Raw genomic sequence first — 19,968 nt, forward strand, 5'->3', positions numbered from 1 at the left:
GTTCCCCCATGATAGATCACTGCTTTTTAGCACTGAACAATATTCCTGTACCTCAGTTTATTCCTGTTATCTTCATAAGTGCTACAGTCTTAAAACTATAAGCCTCAACACTCAAAGATAGCACTAAAGTTAATTTTTTTATCTACAAAAAAGTATTTTCAATTAGTATTGCTGTACATTATAAACTTCTATGCTGACAGATAATTTCCAACTTTTCACTGTTTTTAATACAAAATAAATCACAAGTCTGCTTAAATCAAAGTCTCTTGGTTTTTTACATAAATTTTTTTTTACCTTTTATACTATCTAACACTAATTTTATTTTTTCAAGCAGCAAAAGATCCAGGTTAAAAGAACGCATTCACCTCAAAAGTAGACTGACAACACTGCATTTTACAGCCTATTAGTCTGATGCATCACTATTGTATTCTGACTTTCTGCCTCATCTGGAACTACGTTTTTGTTTTGTTTTGTTTTGTTTTTTGTTTTTTTTTTCTTTTTGTGTATTCTAGGGCCGCACCCACAGCGCATGGAGGTTCCCAGGCTAGGTGTCTAATCGAAGCTGTAGCCACTGGCCTAAGCCAGAGCCACAGCAACACAGGATCCGAGCCGTGTCTGCGACCTATACCACAGCTCACAGCAACGTCGGATTCTTAACCCACTAAGTGAAGCCAGGGACTGAACCCGAAACCTCACGGTTCCTAGTCAGATCAGATTCGTTAACCGCTGAGACACGACGGGAATTCCTGGAACTACGCTTTTTAAGACCTAAGTAAAACTACTGAACCACTTAAAAATAAATAATGATTTTTAAATTTCCACAAACACACCAACAACTTGAACAATACACAAAGACGTTCTAAGGTGGAATCACTAATAAAAAGACAAGACTAAAATAGGCTATTCCTCCACCTACTTATCTTTAAAACCAAACTAGAAAATTCTCTATAGTTAGACTATTTCCCATTCTATATGCCTCCAAAATACTCCCTTTTAGTTGCACATTGTTTTAAATCTAATTACAATACTCTGGTAAAGCAAAAAAGAGAAGTAAGTAAAGGACAACTGAACATCCAAGCCACATTGACTACCTAGGCCGTATTGCAACAACACTGGATCCTTAACCCACAGAGCAAGGCCAGAGATCAACCTGCATCCTCATGGATAGCAGCTGGATTCTTATCCTGCTGAGCCACAAAAGGAGCTCTGAAAATATTGGTCTTAAATGACACATTAGATCAATGTACTTATTAGATATATATAGAACATTTTACCCAAAAGTTGCAGAAATTATGCACTCCTTTAAGTGCACATGAAACATTCTCCAGCACAGATCACATGCTAGGCCACAAAACAACTCTCAAAAAATTTAAGAACACTAAAATCATATCGAACATCTTTTCCAGAGTTCCTGTAGTGGCGCAGCAAGAACAAATCTGACTAGGAACCATGAGGTTGTGGGTTTGATCCCTGGCCTCAATCAGTGGGTTAAGGATCTGGTGATGCCATGAGCTGTGGTGCAGGTTGCAGACTCAGCTTGGATCCTGAGTTGCTGTTGCTGTGGCTATGGGGTAGGTCGGCAGCTGTAGCTCAAATTGGACCCCTAGCCTGGGAACCTCCATATGTTGTGGATGTGGCCCTAAAAAGACAAAAATAAAATAAAATAGGAGTTCCCATCATGGCTCAGTGGTTAACAAATCCGACTAGGAACCATGAGGTTTTGGGTTCGATCCCTGGCCTTGCTCAATGGGTTTGATCTGGCATTGCCATGAGCTGTGGTGTAAGTCTGGCATTACTGTGGCTCTGGCGTAGGCTGGTGGCTACAGCTCCGATTGACCCCTAGCCTGGGAACCTCCATATGCCACAGGTGCAGCCCTAGAAAAGACAAAAAAAAAATAAAAATTAAAAAAGTAAAAAAATAAAAAATAAAATAAGCTGTTCAATTAAAAAAAATATGTATTTTCCAACCACAATGCAATGAGACTAGAAATCACCTACAAGGAAAAAAAAAAAAAAAAACTATCAAAACTACAGACATGTGGCAGTTAAACAACATCCTACTAGCAACTAATAGGTAATGAAGAAATCAAAGAGAAAACCAAAAAATACCTTGAGATAAATGAATATGGAGACAATGTTCCAAAATCTATGAGGCAGAACAAAAGCAGTTCTAAGAGGGAAATTCAAGAAACAAGAAAAATCTCAAATAAGCAATCTTACCTTAGGAAACAGAAAAGGAAAAACAAAGCCAAAAGTTAACTGAAAGAAGGAAATAATAAAGATTAGAGTGTAAATAAGTGAAACAGAAAATTTAAAAAAAATAGAAAACATAATTGAAACTAAAACATAGGTCTTTGAAAGATGAATAAACTTAATAAAGCTTTAGCCAGACTCATCAAGAAAAAAAGAGAGGACCCAAATATATAAAATCAGAAATGAAAGCAAAGTTACAACAGATTCCACAGAAATGCAAACAATCATAAGTGACTTCTACAAACAATTATAAGCCAACAAATTAGACAACCCATAAGAAATGGATAAATTCCTGTAAACACGCAATCTTCCAAGGCTAAATCAGGAAAAACTAGAAAATCTGAATGGACCAATTACTAGTAATGAAACTGAATCAGTAATAAATTAAAAAAAAAAAAAAACTTTTCAAAAAATAAAAGTCCAGGACCAGAGAACCTACCAGGAGAATTTCACCAGACATTTAAAGATGATTTAGTATCTATCTTTCTCAAACTACCCCCCCCCTCACACACACACACACACACAAAACTGAAGAGAAAGAAATGCTTCTAAATTCATTTTATGCGGCCAGTATTACTGATACAAAAACTAGACAAACACACAACAACAAAAAAAGAAAATCACAGGCCACATCCCTTATGAACAAAAATGAAAAAATCCTCAACCAAATATTAGCAAACCAAATTCAACAATGCAATAAAAGAATCATACACAATGATCAAGTGAGATTTTTTTCCCCAGGGATATAAATGGTTTAATATAGGCAAATCAATCAATGTGATATACCACATTAACAAAATGAAGAATTAAAACAAATGATCATACATCTCAATAAATGCAGAAAAAGTATGACAAAATTTAACATTAGTTTAGGAGTTCCTGTTATGGTGCAGCAGAAACGAATCTGACTAGGAACTATGAGGTTGCAGGTTTGATCCCTGGCCTCGCTCAGTGGGTTAAGGAGCTGGCATTGCTGTGAGCTGTGGTGTAGGTCACAGACGTGGCTCGGATCTGGTATTGCTGTGGCCGTGGTGTAGGGCAGCAGCTATAACTCCGATTAGACCCTTAGCCTGGGAACATCCATATGCTGTGGGTGTAGCCCTAAAAAGCAAAAACAACAACAACAACAACAACAACAACAAAAACCTAAAGTCAGCAAAAGGAATGAAATAATAAACATCACAGAGGAAATAAAATAGAGATTTTTAAAAAAAAAAACAGAAAAAATCTACAAGAAATAGACGATTTGAACAGACAGATCACTAGAAACGAAATTGAACATGTTAAAAAAAAAAAAAAAAAGCCCACTCCCTATAAGTGCAGGACCAGATGGCTTCACAAGTGAATTCTACAAAACATACAAAGAAGAACTTACACTGATCCTGCTTAAATTCTTCCAAAAGACTGAAGGAACACTCCCAAAGACATTCTATGATGCCACCATCATCCTAATACCAAAATCAGACCAAGATACTCCCAAAATGGAAAATTATGGGCTAATATCTATATAGATACAAAAGTTCTCAACAAAAACTTTATTTATTTATTTATTTACTGTCTTTCTGCCTTTTCTAGGGCCGCTTCTGCAGCATGTGGAGTTTCCCAGGCTAGGGATCTAATTGGAGCTGTAATTGCTGGCCTACGCCAGGGCCACAGCAACGTGGGATCTGAGCCACGTCTGCGACCCTCACCACAGCTCATGGCAACGCCGGATCCTTAACCCACTGAGCAAGGTCAGGGATTGAACCTGCAACCTCATGGTTCCTAGTCGGATTTGTTAACCACTGAGCCACAAGGGGAACTCAATAAAAATTTTAACAAACCAAACGCCACAACACATAAAAAAAGTTCATACACCTTGACCAAGTGGGATTCATTCCAAGTTCACCAGGATGGTTCAACATATGCAAATCAATCAATGTAACAGACCACAGAAAGACTCACAGACATGGAGAACAGACTTGTTTTTGCCAAGAAGGAGGAGGGAAGGAGTGGGATGAACTGGAAGTCTGGGGCTAATAGATGCAAACTATTACATTTAGAATGAATAGATATAAGGTCCTACTATACAGCACAGCAAACTATATCCAATCTTCTGGGATACACCATGATGGAAAATAATATTTTAGAAAAGGATGTATATATATGTATGACTGAGTCACTTTGCTAAGAATTGCAGAAACTGGCACAACATTGTAATCCAACTATAATAAAAATAAATGAGCAAATAGATAAATCAATGAAATGTGTAAGGAACTGGAAAAGATCCCAAAGAGCCAAAGTAATCGTGAGAAAAAAGAACAAAGCTGAGGTACCATGTTCCCTGATTTCAAACCATATAACAAAGCTATAGAAATCAGAACAGTTGTGGTACTGGCAAAAAAAAGACACATGGATCAACAGAAGAGAGAACCCAGAAATGAACCCACATTTATATTAACCTATGACAAAGGAGACAAGGATATACAATGGGGAAAATGAAGTCTCCGGGAGTTCCCGTCGTGGCGAAGTGGTCAACGAATCCGACTAGGAACCATGAGGAACCACTAGGAACCATGTGGGTTCGATCTCTGGCCTTGCTCAGTGGGTTAACGATCCGGCGTTGCCGTGAGTTGTGGTGAGGGTCGCAGACGTGGCTCGGATCCCATGTTGCTGTGGCTCTGACATACACTGGCAGCTACAGTTCCGATTAGACCCCCTAGCCTGGGAACCTCCCACATGCCACGGGAGCAGCCCAAAAAATGGCAAAAAGACAAAAAAAAAAAAAAAAAAAAAGTCTCTTCAATAAATTATGCTAGGAAAATAAGAGAGCCACATGCAAAACAATGGATCTAGACCATTTTCTTACATCATATACAAAAATAAACTCAAAATGGATTAAACACTTTAAACCATAAAGCTCCCAGCAGACAACTAAGGTAGTATGCTTTCACATTTGTAATTTTTTTGGATCTCCTCAAACAATGGCAACAAAAGCACAAATAAATAAATGGAGAAACATCAAACTAAAAAGCTTTTGCACAGTGATGGAAACCATCAATAAAACAAAAACGCTAGCTAGCTACTGAATGGGAGAAGATGTATGCAAATGATATGTTGGATAAAAGGTTAATATCCAAAATATATGAAAAAATAAATTAATTAAATTAACATTAAAAAAAAAAAAAAGGGAGTTCCCGTCGTGGCAAAGCGGAAACAAATCCAACCAGGAACCATGAGGTTGCAGATTCAATCCCTGGCTTTATCAGTGGGTTAATGATCCGGCATTGCTGTGGCTGTGGCATAGGCTGGAGGCTACAGCTCTGATTCAACCCCCAGCCTGTGAATTTCCACATGTCATGGGTACGTCCCAATAAAGCAAAAAATAAAATAGTTAAAAAAAAATACATAAAGAACTCATTTAACTCAATTATCAAAAAACCAAATGACCTAATTAAAAAATAAGCACAAGAGTTCCCATCGTGGCTCAGCAGTTAACAAACTGGACTGGTATCCCTGAGGATGCGGGTTTGATCCCTGGCCTCGCTCAGTGAGTTGGGGTTCTGGCATTGCTGTGAGCTGTGGTGTTGGTCTCAGACTCAGCTCAGATCCCATGTTGATGTGGCTGTGGTGTAGGCCGGCAGCTGTGGTTTCACTTCGACCCCTAGCCTGGGAACTTCCATGTGCCAGGTGAGGCCCTAAAACAACCAAGGAAAAAAAAGAAAAAAAAGCAAGCACAGGCAGGCCCTGAAAAGACATTTTTCCAAAGAAGACTTACTGATAGTCAACAGGCACATGAAAAGATGCTCAACATCACTAATCATCAGAGAAATGCACATCAAAACCACAACGAAACATCACCTTACACCTGTCAGAATGGCTATTATCAAAAGCAATAGAAATAAGTGTCTGAAAGGATATGGAGAAAAGGCTCAGCCATAAAAAGAATGAAATCTTGCCATTTGTGATAACATGGATGAACCTAAGTTAAAAAGACTGACAAAGGCAAGTATCACATGATCTCATTTACATACAGATTCTAAAAAACAAGAGAAACTTAACAAAACAGAAATACAATCATAGATACACAGAATGAACTACTAGTTATCAGAAGGGAGGGTAGTAGGAGGAAGAGGGAAATAGGTAAAGCATGATGAAGAGGTACAAATTTCTGGAGTCCCCATCATGGCTCAGCGGAAACAAATCTGACTAGTATCCATGAGGAGTCACATTCGATCCCTGGCCTCGCTCAGTGGGTTAAGGATCTGGTGGTGCTGCGAGCTGTGGTGTAGGTCATGGACAAGGCTCGGATCTGGCGTTGCTGTGGCTGTGGTGTAGCTGTGGCAGTGGCTGTGGCTCTGATTAGACCCCTAGCCTGGGAACCTCCATGTGCCATGGGTGTGGCCCTAAAAAGAAAAAAAAAGAGAGATACAAATTTCCAAAATAAATAAGTCATGGAGATGTAGTTACAACAAAGGGAATAAATTCTGTATAGTGACAGATGGTAACGACTTAACAGTGATGATATAAAAGTATCAAATCATTACACTGTACACCTAAAACTAATATTTTTAAGTCAATTATACTTTAAGAAATTTAATAAAAGCAGACAAATTTTCTTATAGTTAAATGTCTACATAAATTAGATTTAAATCTATAGAAATGGTAATCAGCTTCTCTAGCCTAAGTATATTTATATTCTTCCATCTTCCTCTCCATTCCAGTATAAGGACTTAAAGAGTCTATTTACTTGAGGCCCTTAAATGATCTATCCCATTAAAAGTAAACAAGTTTTTTCTTTTGTATAGTTACACCCAGTTGTATGATACAAATCAAAACAAGAACACTAGGAAGTTCCTGTGTGGTACAACAGGCTAAGGATCCTGAGTTGCCGCAGCTATGGCAGACTGCAACTGTGGCAAGGGTTCGATTCCTGGCCCCGGAAACTTCCACATACTGCAGGTACAGCTGAAAAAAAAAAGAAAAAAAAAAAAAAAACACTCAAAACAAAAAAATAGGAACACTAACATATCAACTACTAGTAGACAACTACATTCAAAAGAATATGATTCAAAGATAGTTCAAATACTAAATTGTCCACTTCCCCACCTATGAACTAGTAACTAAACAAGACAAGATGCCAATGAAAAACCCAAAGGATGGAGTTCCCATCATGGCGCAATGGAAATAAATATGACTAGGAACCATGAGGTTGCAGGTACAATCCCTGGCCTCACTGGGTGGGTTAAGGATCCGGCATTGCCGTGAGCTGTGGTGTAGGTCACAGACGTGGCTCGGATCTGGCCTTGCTGTGGTTCTGGCATAGGCCTGCAGCAACAGCTCTGATTAGACCCCTAGCCTGGGAACCTCCATATGCCTCAGGTACATTCCTAAAACGACAAAAGACAAAAAAAAAGAAAAGAAAAATCCAAAGGATATCTTCTGAAAGTGGTTATTCATTATACTCAACTCTAGAAAACTATGTAGGCTTTCAGACAGCCAAGGGAGAGTTCTGACTGTTTCTAGTTATGAGACTATCAGGATATTAGCAATTAAAGATGAGGGGTGACAAAATATAGTATTATCCACATAATGGAATATTATTCAACTTTAAAAGGAATGAAGTACTGACACATGCTAAAACATGGATGAACCTTACACCAAATGAAAGAAGCCAGTCACAAAAGAACATATATTATAAAATTTCATTTATATGAAATGTCCAGAATAGGCAAATCCATAGAGACAGAAAGATTTGCAGTTGCCAAGAGCTAGGGGAAAGCCAGGAGGAATGAGGAATGAGTGCTAACAAGTATGATATTTCTTTTTAGAATGATGAAAATGTTCTGGAATTAGATAGTGGTGATGGTTGTACAACTTTATTAAAATACTAAATACCACTGAATTTTCTACCCTAAAATGGTGGATTTTATGGTATCTAAATTACATTCTTTTTTTTTTTTTTTTGTCTTTTTTTTTTGTCTTTTTGCTATTTCTTGGGCCGCTCCCACGGCATATGGAGGTTCCCAGGCTAGGGGTCGAATCGGAGCTGTAGCCACCTGCCTACACCACAGCCACAGCAATGCGGGATCCGAGCCTCGTCTGCAACCTACACTGCAGCTCACAGCAACGCCGTATTGTTAACCCACTGAGCAAGGCCAGGGACCGAACCCGCAACCTCATGGTTCCTAGTCGGATTCGTTAACCACTGCGCCACAACGGGAACTCCTCTAAATTACATTTTTTAAAGGAGCAGAGTTATCATTCAAAGCCTATCCCTGGAGTTCACATTGTGGCTCAGTGGGTTAAGAACCCAACATAGTGTCTGTGAGGATGCATGTTTGATCCCTGGCCTTTCTCACTGGGTTGGGGATCCAGCAACCCCTATCCCAGGAACTTCCATATTCTGCAGGTGCAGCCTTAAAAAGAAAAAAAAAGAGAAGAAAAGCCTATCCCTAATATAAGCATCAGAAAATTACATCTCAATTTAATACTAACCTATTTTTTAAAGGAAAAGTCAGGAAGTCAAGGGAACAAAAACAAAATCTCAACACTCAGTAAATGTCTGTTGAACAAGTGAACATTCAGTTAAGTTTTTTTTTTGTTTTTTTTTTTTTAATAGCCACATCTACAGCATATGGAAGTTCCTGGGCCAGGGACTGAATCCAAAATGCAGCTGCCACTTTCGCCACAGCAGATGCAGCTTCATCGCCAGATCCTTTAACCCAGTTCATGGGGCTAGGAATCAAAGTCGTGCCTCCACAGTGACCCAAGCCACTGCAGTTGGATTCTTAACCCACTGTACCACAGTGGGAACTCTTTCGGTGAAGAGATTTAAAGCAATAGTAACAATTAACCAGAGTAATCCTATAGTTATTTTTAAAATCAGATAAGAATACAAATCATGAATGCTATATTTTCATTGAAGTTTTCTGACCTTCTCTTCCTCAGAGTATTCGCAGTAGAAAGAATAGGCAGATGGTTGCTAAGTTTTAAGTACCTTGCCTCAACACTGTGGAAAACCATGTACAATCTTAGTAGGCTGTTAGGCTGGGGCAAAGACTGGCCAGATATACTAAAGCAGTTTCTCTTCTTCCTGGGACACATAGCTAGACTACATATCCCAGTCTCTGTAAGTGAGTTTCTGATTGAGTGAAGGAGAAGCAAAAGTTATGTGCGCTACTCCTAGGCCTGGCCCAATTAAAGGCCTTCCACATGGGGGTTCCTGTTGTGGCTCAGTGGAAATGAATCTGACTAGTATCCATAAGGATACTGGTTTCATCCTGGTAAAGGAAAAAGGTAAGGGAAAATCCTGGTAAAGGATCCAGCACTGCCTTGAGCTGTGGTGTAGGTGGCAGACGTGGCCTGGATCCTGAGTGGCCTGTGGCCATGGCTGTGGCTGGCAGCTGTAGCTCCAATTTAACCCCTAGCCTGGGAACTTCCATATGTTATGGGTGCAGCCCCAAAAATCACAAAACTTCCACACGCAATCCTCCATTCTCTGTCCTCTTCCTCCACCTCAATGTAGGTGAGTATAAGAAACTCGGAGGAAAGCTGGAAAGGGGATATGTGTCTCCAAGGGAGCCACTCATGCATCAGAAACATCTAATATAAACTTCACATGAACAAGAAATAACATACAATATTTGAGTCACTATACATGTTTTCGTGGCTTATCTGCTACAGCAATAAGCTTTACCTTACTCATACATTAGCATAATAAACATGCATTTAAAAACACTTAAAAGTCATCCTAAATTATCAAAGGTGTGTTACCTCATGATGCTTAATAGTTTAGGCCTTTGTTATTCTGGATGATTTTCTGAATGTTATTTTGGCAATTATTTTCTCCAACCTCCAATACCTCCAATACCTCCTGCAAGTACCTCGACAGAAACTATGACTTCCCATATTTCATGTTTTCTTATCTACACTGTGATTCTAAATATTAGTATTATATTTTTATAATATTAGTATTATATTTTAACTCATATATGAGTTAACCACCAAGATCATATAATACAAATTCAGAACTTAGCACTCTTGTACTTACATCAGTACAACAACGTAGTCAATGGATTCAGTTTTCTTAAGACCTAAGTAAGTCACATGAGATGATACAGTGTTTTAACTGAAAAGTACCTTTAAATGCTGGGAAGAGCTGTATCTTCAAAGTCCTGAATGCCACTAATCAGTCAGGGGAAAAGAAAAGGGAAGTAGAAGGGAAGGGAAAGCGGGAAAAGAATGGCCCAACTGGGCAAAGATGATAGACATCCCCGAAAACATCAAATATCATAAAGTTAACTTACATCTATACTGTTGTATGATACCAAAATGTTTAGATAAGGAAAGATCATTTCTTGTTTTATGGTTCCCATGTGAACACAAACCTCAAAATAATCTCAGGGAAAATTCTAAAATCATTTAATTTTACTCAAACTAGCCACAACCTGAGACTAACTTGAAATAAACAAGATTCTGTTCATCCTTCCTATCCCAAAACAACAGATAACTAACCTGCCATTTTTTTTAACCTGCTATAATATTCTAGGGGGAAAAAAATCAAATCAAGGCATTAAAAAAGAAAAAGAGTGGAGGGGCAAGATAAAAGAAGAATCAAAAGACTAATTCGAAATGTTCCCACTCTAATAGCTAATGAAGATACTTCAGCCTTGTTTTAAATGCTCTTTTGCATTCATCTTTCCAAAGAGCAAGAGGGTATGATTAAGGCAGGATGAGCCACCTGCTCTACCTGCTCAAAATCAGAGCTTACCTCCTTAGATTGATGGCCTTTGCCAAGTTTGGAACACCTTCCATCTCTGTTGTCTTCTGCCCCATCAGATTGCTGATAGGCCTATGGGGGGAAGAAAGAGAAACAGACCTGCTAGAATGCCATATACAACTCATTATTAGCCTTCTCAAAAGGAATCATCAGTTCTTACTATTCAAGGAAGGCAGATAATCCAGCTGTTACTTGGCCTCAGAAGATTGACATTGGTCTCTCAGAGGCTTTCCTTGAACAATTTAGCATCAGAAGTCTCAACAGGTAAGCAAGAATCAAACGCTCACTTAAGAGCAAACAAATCACAGACAACCACATCAAAACAACAAAAACCTCTATTCTGCCAAGTCCTTCACCATGTCCCTAAACTTCAAAGATTTTCAAACAGATGGTATATGCCACCTAAAGTCTCAATGTAGGGAGAGTCCACGCTTTCCCTCAGCACATACATATATGTCACCTTCATGGTCAAGGAATACTTCCTCATGATCAACCAAAACCAACAAATTCATTTTCTCTGATTTAATCTCCCAAATACAGAAAAACAACTTGGTATCTTCCTTACTCATTTCTTTATGTTTGAAGAATAACCAAATCATTCATGTTTATTCTAGTTCTAAGTGAAATCAACAACAACCCTTTAACTCTCACTCATAAAATTTTCCATGAAACCTTTAGTTCTAGATATTAATTACAAACTTACAACCTTGAGGTTCTCAATAGACAACACTAGACTACAGAAATGAAATAGTCCAGATATAGATAATAAAACAAAAAGAGATCTGAAGACCACATAGATATCACTTAATGAAGCAGAAGTAATAAAATATTAGTGTTTGCATAAATTATCATGTGCTTAATTGTCTGCCTTCCCTCTCATATAAAGGCTCTAAAAAAATCCTTAAAGTTGGGAGTTCCCATCGTGGCGCAGTGGTTAACGAATCCGACTAGGAACCATGAGGTTGCGGGTTCGGTCCCTGCCCTTGCTCAGTGGGTTAACGATCCGGCGTTGCCGTGAGCTGTGGTGTAGGTTGCAGACGCGGCTCGGATCCCGCGTGGCTGTGGCTCTGGCATAGGCCGGTGGCTACAGCTCCGATTCGACCCCTAGCCTGGGAACCTCCATATGCCGCGGGAGCGGCCCAAGAAATAACAACAACAACAAAGACAAAAAAAAAAAAAATCCTTAAAGTTTATTAAATATACAGATATTCTTTTTCTGTGTGTCCTTTTTGTTTGTTGTTGCTCCCTATCCTGGGAACATCTATATGCCATGGCTGCACCCATGACATATAGAGGTTCCCAGAGGTTCCCAGGATAGGGGTCCAATCGGAGCTGTAGCCGCCGGCCTTCACCAGAGCCACAGCAACGCGGGATCCGAGCCACCTCTGCAACCTACAGCACAGCTCACGGCAACGGCAGATCCTTAAACCACTGAGCGAGGCCAGGGATCGAACCGCGTCCTCATAGATGCCAGTGGTTAACCACTGAGCCACAAAGAGAACTCCATTTACAGTTACTCCTAATAATGCAAAGAACCAGACTACAACCAAATGAAATTTTTTTTTTTTTTTTGGTCTTTTTGCTATTTCTTAGGCCGCTCCCACGGCACATGGAGGTTCCCAGGCTAGGGGTCCAATCGGAGCTGTAACCACCGGCTTATACCAGAGCCACAGCAACGCGGGATCCGAGCCGCGTCTGCAACCTACACCACAGCTCACGGCAACGCCGGATCGTTAACCCACTGAGCAAGGGCAGGGACCGAACCCTCAACCGCATGGTTCCTAGTCGGATTCGTTAACCACTGCGCCACGACGGGAACTCCCAAATGAATTTTTAAAATCAGGACATATAATTGTGAAAGTTCTAATTAAGAAATATACTTTCAAAAAAAATACAAATCATTAGCTATCTACTTTCATCATTCTAAAAATAACATAGAAAGGGATTGCCTACTGACAAGATAAGATTAAAACAGAAGTAGCCTATTACAGTATTATTGAAATTCTGAGAATATTAAAATTCTTTGCCAACTTTAAGGTACAGTAAAGAGGCTGATAAAAGCTTTTTATTGCCCTGAAAGTATTTTTTTAAATAATTTACAATGACAGAATATATTTAGTCCCTCTCAACTATTAACTTAATGGAATGAAACTATACCTGTTAAACTAAAAGAGGCTAATTTTCTTCTGTGCTGTGAAAATTCTCCATTTATCAATCACATTTACAAGACAGTCTTTGCTTGTATATAATTCCCAAATCTGAAGTATATTTTAAGCCTTTAGTCCTTTAAAATTAAAAACACTGATTGCTGATTATACTACTGTCCCATATTTTCCATCTAGTGGCATGCTAATTTTTATGACCAATAAATAAGAGAGTTTCCCTTCCAATTATAAGTGTTCCGAGATAAAGGCTTGATGGTATTTTATTAGACTAAAATCTTGAAACTAAATTTAAAAAGCAAATGAATACTATATGGGAGAAGGGAAGGGTACAAAAGTCAGAATGCAAGGCTCCATTACAAATATTTTCAGTTGTCAAAAATATTTTTCAGACATACACCTAGTATCTTAATGGAAGAAAAATGAGGGGAACTTAGATTATGATTTATTAAAGACAATTTCTATTACACTGTTCTTTATGACAAGTGACATTTTAAATTTTAAAGTAAAACCTTATCATGCCTTTTTTTTTTTTTTTTTTTTTTTGGCCTAACACTGAGGCCTTAAACCTGAGGCTCCTGTGCATGATGGAATTCTTGTAACATACACCTGTGCATCATAGAAAGCTACCACTCTGTTTCTCTTATGTATTCTTAATCTAGTTTATTAAGAATAACAAGCACATCTTTTCCAAAAATATATGTGTTTTTCCTTATTTTTTTAATGGATTTTTGCACTTCTCTGGTGGCACAGCAATTAGGGACTTGGCATTGTCACTGCTGTGACTTGGGTTACTGCTGTGGCTCAGGTTCAGTCCCTGGCCCAGGAACTTCTACATGCAGCAGACAAGGCCATAAATAGATTAATTATTGTAATTAATTTTGAAAATGGATTTTCATTCAAAGGAAGAAAAGGCAGATTCAGAGACTATTTAAGTAGCTTAAAATCACTACCATCTATATCTTGCCATCTTCTCCACAATTCAAGGATGAGATCTTCTCTTATAAACTCAAGTAACTTGAGGGCAATGGAATCTTTCTGAGAGAGAATCAAATAATAATGGTTCTCTATCAACTCTGGTGCTAATACATTGTAAAGGATGATTCAAATTCTTAAGATAACTAAAATGGAATTTACTACTAACTCTCCTTACTTCTCCAATTCTGTTCACATTAAAAATGGCCAAACACAAATAACAAAAACCATTAAAGTATTCATATTCCTTGACCTACTTCTGTAAATATACCGAAAGAATAGTACCAAAAGAGGGAAATCCATAGTATGAAAAAATATTCACTATAATATGATTTGCTACACTGGAAAAAAGTCCAACCGACTAACAGAAGTGTTTTGCTTGTTTGCTTGTTTTGCTTTTGAGGGCCATACTTGTGGCATATGGAAGTTTCCACACTAGGGGTCGAATCAGAGCTACAGCTGCCAGCCTACACCACAGCTACAGCAACACCAGATCTGAGCAACGTCTGCTAGCCTATACCATAGCTCACAGCATGCTGGATCCTTAACCTACTGAGCTGATGCAGGGATTGAACCTGCATCTTCATGGATACTAATCGGGTTCCTTTCTGCTGAGCCACAACAGGAACTCCTAGCAGTTTTTTTAAGTTTTTTTTTTTTAATTCATCTCTATTTATTTTTACCCTGATGCATTCCTCTATTCTACAAAGGATTTGAGATTGCTTACAAAACACATAACAATTCACTATCTATGTGTAAAATGCAGATCAAGGGAAAAAAATTTAAATATGCCACCCAAGTAAGGCCCAAACCAGTTCTTTACTTCATTAAAAGTTTGTTCTGAGTTTCTGAGTAGCTAAACTAAAAAAATCAAAGTAGCCATTAAATAATTCTTATTAGAGCTAAAGGCACAGCTCCCCAGAGAAAACAAGAATTGTTAATAGATAGCACAGCTTCTGGATGATGGGTGTAGGCACACATTTAAAAAACAATAAAGATTATATACAATAAGGAAAATATTTATGATAATTTTAAGGAAAAGATACAAAGCTATACATACACTCTAACTGCAGTGATATAAAAGCATGATCCATATGGAAAAGATGAGAAGGTCATACACATAACCTTTTTCCCCAAAAAAACTATCATTTCATTGACAGTTCTTCTGTGCCAAAACCATACCTAGAGGCTGGATGCTAAGAAGACAACAGTAGTTTAACACTTTTAACATATTAAAATGTCTATATTTACTTGCCTTAGAATTAAGATGTACTTAAAAAAAAAGAATTAAGATGTATTTAGCTTACAAGAATAGAACTAATCAATACACACACAGAAATCAGGGTTCCCCAGTGGTCTAGCAAGGTTAAGAATCTGGCGCTGTCACTGCTGTGACTCAGGTCACTGCTGGGCCCAGGTTGGATCCTTGGCCTGGGAACTTTTGTATGCCATGGGTGCAGCCAAAAAAAAAAGAGAAGGGGAGAGAAGAAAAAGAAAAAAATATAAAAAGTATTTTCTAACAAAGAAAACATTACTACCATACTATGAATGGTAAGGTTGACTGCAGATACCTAATGTAGAAGAAAAGTACAACAGGGTTTTCTTTTTGTTTGTTTGTTTTTGGTTTTCTTTTTTTGTCTTTTTGCCATTTCTTGGGCCGCTTCTGCAGCATATGGAGGTTCCCAGGTAAGGGGTCGAATCGGAGCCATAGCTGCCGGCCTACACCACAGCCACAGCAATGAGGGATCCGAGCCATGTCTGCAACCTACACCACAGCTCACAGCAACGCCAGATCCTTAACCCAATGAGCAAGGGCAGGGATCGAACCCGCAACCTCATGGTTCCTAGTCAGATTCGTTAACCACCGAGCCACAACAGGAACTCCAACAGGGCTTTCTCTCCCTCCCCCCGCCCCCCCCCCCCCCGCTGTACAGCATGGGAATCAAGTTATCAAGTTACATGTATACATACATTTTTTCCCCCACCCTTTGTTCTGTTGCAATATGAGTATCTAGACATAGTTCTCAATGCTATTCAGCAGGATCTCCTTGTAAATCTATTCCAAGTTGTGTCTGATAACCCCAAGCTCCCGATCCCTCCCATTCCCTCCCTCTCCCATCAGGCAGTCACAAGGCTATTTTCCAAGTCCATGATTTTCTTTTCTGTGGAGATGTTCATTTGTGCTGGATATTAGATTCCAGTTATAAGTGATATCATATGGTATTTGTCTTTGTCTTTCTGGCTCATTTCACTCAGTATGAGAGTCTCTAGTTCCATCCATGTGGCTGCAAATGGCATTATGGCATTCTTTTTTTATGGCTGAGTAGTATTCCATTGTGTATATATACCATATCTTCCGAATCCAATCATCTGTTGATGGACATTTGGGTTGTTTCCATGTCCTGGCTATTGTGAATAGGGCTGCAATGAACATGCGGGTGCATGTGTGTCTTTTAAGTAGAGTTTTGTCTGGATAGATGCCCAAGAGTGGGATTGCGGGGTCATATGGAAGTTCTATGTATAGATTTCTAAGGTATCTCCAAACTGTTCTCCACAGTGGCTGTACCAGTTTACATTCCCACCAACAGTGCAGGAGGGTTCCCTTTTCTCCACAACCCCTCCAGCACTTGTTATTTGTGGATTTATTAATGATGGCCATTCTGACTGGTGTGAGGTGGTATCTCATGGTAGTTTTGATTTGCATTTCTCTTATAATCAGCGATGTTGAGCATTTTTTCAGGTGTTTGCTGGCCATCTGTATATCTTCCTTGGAGAACAGTCTATTCAGGTCTTTTGCCCATTTTTCCATTGATTGATTGGCTTTTTTGCTGTTGGGTTGTATAAATTGCTTATATATTCTAGAGGTTAAGCCCTTGTCTGTTGCATCATTTGAAACTATTTTCTCCCATTCTGTAAGCTGTCTTTTTGTTTTCTTTTTGGTTCCAACAGGGCTTTCTTAATCCCAAACCTCCTTACTCCACTTCACATATATTTCTTTTCTTTTCTTTTCTTTTTTTTTTTTTTTTTTGGTCTTTTTGCCTATTCTAGGGCTTTACCCGCGGCATATGGCAGTTCCCAGGTGAGGGGTCTAATCAGAGCTATAGCCGCTGGCCTACGCCACAGCCACAGCCATGCCAGATCTGAGTCGGGTCTGTGACCTACACCACAGCTCGCGGCAACGCCGGATCCTTAACCCACCCAGCGAGGCCAGGGATCGAACCCGCAACCTCATGGTTCCTAGTCGAATTTGTTAACCACTGAGCCACAAAGGGAACTCCCACATATATATATTTCAGATTCTTCCTTAAGTTTCACAAGATGTGAATAATATGTGGTCTTTTAAAAAATGCTTTATTCATTTGGAAAAGCCTACATAGTTCTTATGTAGTTCAAATTTTGAAAAGAGAGCAACCAGAAATCTCCAAAATCAAATATAACCATAAAATAACTAAATTTTCATATTCCCAAATATTTTTAAAGCATACCACAACAACCTAATAGATTCTATCAAAAGCAATGTGTCCTTTAATTCAGTTCTTAATTCTTGACTTTTTCTTGCTTCTCAAATAGCAAGTAACTACAACCAAAAATTCCCCTTTTAACATAGGAAGTAAGTCTCAAAGCAGAACTGGCACTTTCATTGTGGCTACTTTTTAAAGGGGATATATGCTCTAAAACATGTCAATCAATCAGAATTTGACAATCTTAAAGACTCTAAACATTTAAAAAGTTAAATAGATGTTGGGTTACAGTAACTAATAAAAATCATTATAGTCTTTAAAAAACAAACTAGTATAATTAAGATTAAATAGTCCAGATATTCTGTTTTCTATTATTTATAACTAATATCTTCTGACATAAATACACTTAAATTTGTTTTCACCCTTTTAAAAACAAATTTATGGCCACACCCATTGCATATGGAAATTTCTGGGCCAGGGACTGAATCCAAGCCACAGCTTCAACCTCCATCACAGCTGCAGCAACACTGGATGCTTTAACACATTGAAATGGGTCAGAGATTGAACCTGCACCTCCACAGCAACCCAAGCTGCTGCAGTCGGATTCTTAATCCACTGCACCACAGTGGGAACTCCTGTTTTCACCTTTCCAAAAAATATATTCCTAGTCCTGGTTTTCCAGTAGAATAGGGAACTGATGGTACTTAAAGATTACCTCCTACTACTACCTCTTTAAAAATAGTAAGGGGAGTTCCCGTCATGGCTCATCGGATAAGGAACCTGACTAGTACCCATGAGGACGTGGATTCGATCCCTGGCCTCACTGAGTGAGTTAAGGATCTGGCATCGCTGTGAGCTGTGGTATAGGTCACAGAGACAGCTGGGACCTCCCATCGCTGTGGTTATGGTCTAGGCTGGCGGCTACAGCTCTGATTTGACCCCTAGCCTGCCACAGGCTCAGTCCTTAAGAAAAAAAAAAAAAAGTCAAATAAATAAATAAGGGGCTTTTTTTGGGAGGGGGCACATCCACAGGATATAGAAATTCCTGGGCCACAGCAGCAACCTGAGCCACTGCAGTGATGATGCCGGATACTTAACCGAGTCACACAGGAATTCCAAAAATAAGGGGCTTTGATTCATACTGGAGATCTGAGGGAGGGAAAACTAAGACGGTAAAAAGGAAAAAGTCAAACTATTTCTCCCCGATTTTTTTCAGATGTTTAAAATGTGGTTTAAAAAAAAGACTAGAAGAAAAATTTTAGCTATATACTTAGATTTCATATAACATTCACTTAGAGAAAAACAGAAAGAAGAGAGAGGAAGATAATTAGATGAAAAAGAAAAAAAGATTCCAAGGTATCAAAGGAGAGGGAGTAAGTTCCAAAGCATTAATAAAAGAAGGCTCATTATACCCATAGCTCATGGACCAAGAGATTATCAGCTTTGTGCTTCTGAATGGTCAATTTTGACTAACCACAGTTTTTAAGTTCTTCAGTAACTGCTATTTAGACAAGAAGATTTATTTCAAAATAGGAGAGCACGAAAAAGGCGGAGGTGAGGTTGCAGACATCCAGAAGGATAAATTCTTAGAGGGATATTATATTAATAACAAAAATAAAGTTTTCAGATCAAATTTAGCTCAAGACCATTTCCAATACTTGGTGAAGAATTTCCTCATCCCTTCCGTAGACAATTACCAATTTTTTTCTCTTTTTTTTGGTCACAGGGTGGCATATGGAGTTCCCAGGCCAAGGATCAGATCCAGGCCACAGCTGCAACAATGCCGAATCCTTAACCCAGGGCACCAGGCCAGGGATCAAACCTATGTCCCAGCTCTGCATAAGACACCACCAATCCCACTGCACCACAGCAGGAATTCCAGGAGAATAATCAGTTACTTTTAAATGACACCTTATTTTAAACATTATTTTGAATTAACTTAGAAAACATGGTATCAGTGCTTTTGAGAGAGAAATAAGAGAATGAATATCAAAGAACGTGACAAATCCGAAAAAGGTATATATGATTTACTAGAATGAATAACAGTCTTAATTTAAAAATCATTACATCAAGTACAAGATAATTCTTTCTTCAATATTTTCCTGTCGTATGAAAGCCGATTTTTTAATGCATAAAAACATTCTGGACAAGAAGTTCCTTTCTAAGCCAAAAGAAAATTTCCTCATCTAAAACTTGATAATCCTCGGAAATCGAGAGGAAAATTTAATAGGTAAAACAATGGTTCTGTCACAACTGCACCTTTAGCATTTGGTTCTAAAATGCTGCTATAGTCCCTGATATGAAAACACAATCAAGTTAGGATTAAAATATTATCTCTGATAGCTACTTTTTCTCC

At 38.6% G+C, this 19,968-nt stretch overlaps 1 protein-coding gene across 8 annotated transcripts in view; it reads right to left on the minus strand.

The window, feature by feature from the left end:
- SPAG9 (sperm associated antigen 9) overlaps positions 1-19,968 on the minus strand; it is a 143,813-nt gene that overhangs the window by 92,247 nt on the left and 31,598 nt on the right. For 2 of the 8 annotated variants that reach the window (XM_084984841.1, XM_084984840.1), the window contains exon 1: positions 11,006-11,086. The exons of the other annotated variants lie outside the window; for them this stretch is intronic. The gene's annotated coding sequence lies outside the window, so the exon portion shown is untranslated. Of the gene's footprint in view, positions 1-11,005; positions 11,087-19,968 lie in introns of those variants that run through there. 8 annotated transcript variants of the gene reach the window in all.

Source organism: Sus scrofa, chromosome 12 (assembly GCF_054392235.1).
Source record: "Sus scrofa isolate SSC_HxYL_T2T_F1_AM1 chromosome 12, Sscrofa_HxYL_maternal_Yorkshire_Landrace_v2.0, whole genome shotgun sequence".
NCBI lineage: Eukaryota > Metazoa > Chordata > Mammalia > Artiodactyla > Suidae > Sus > Sus scrofa.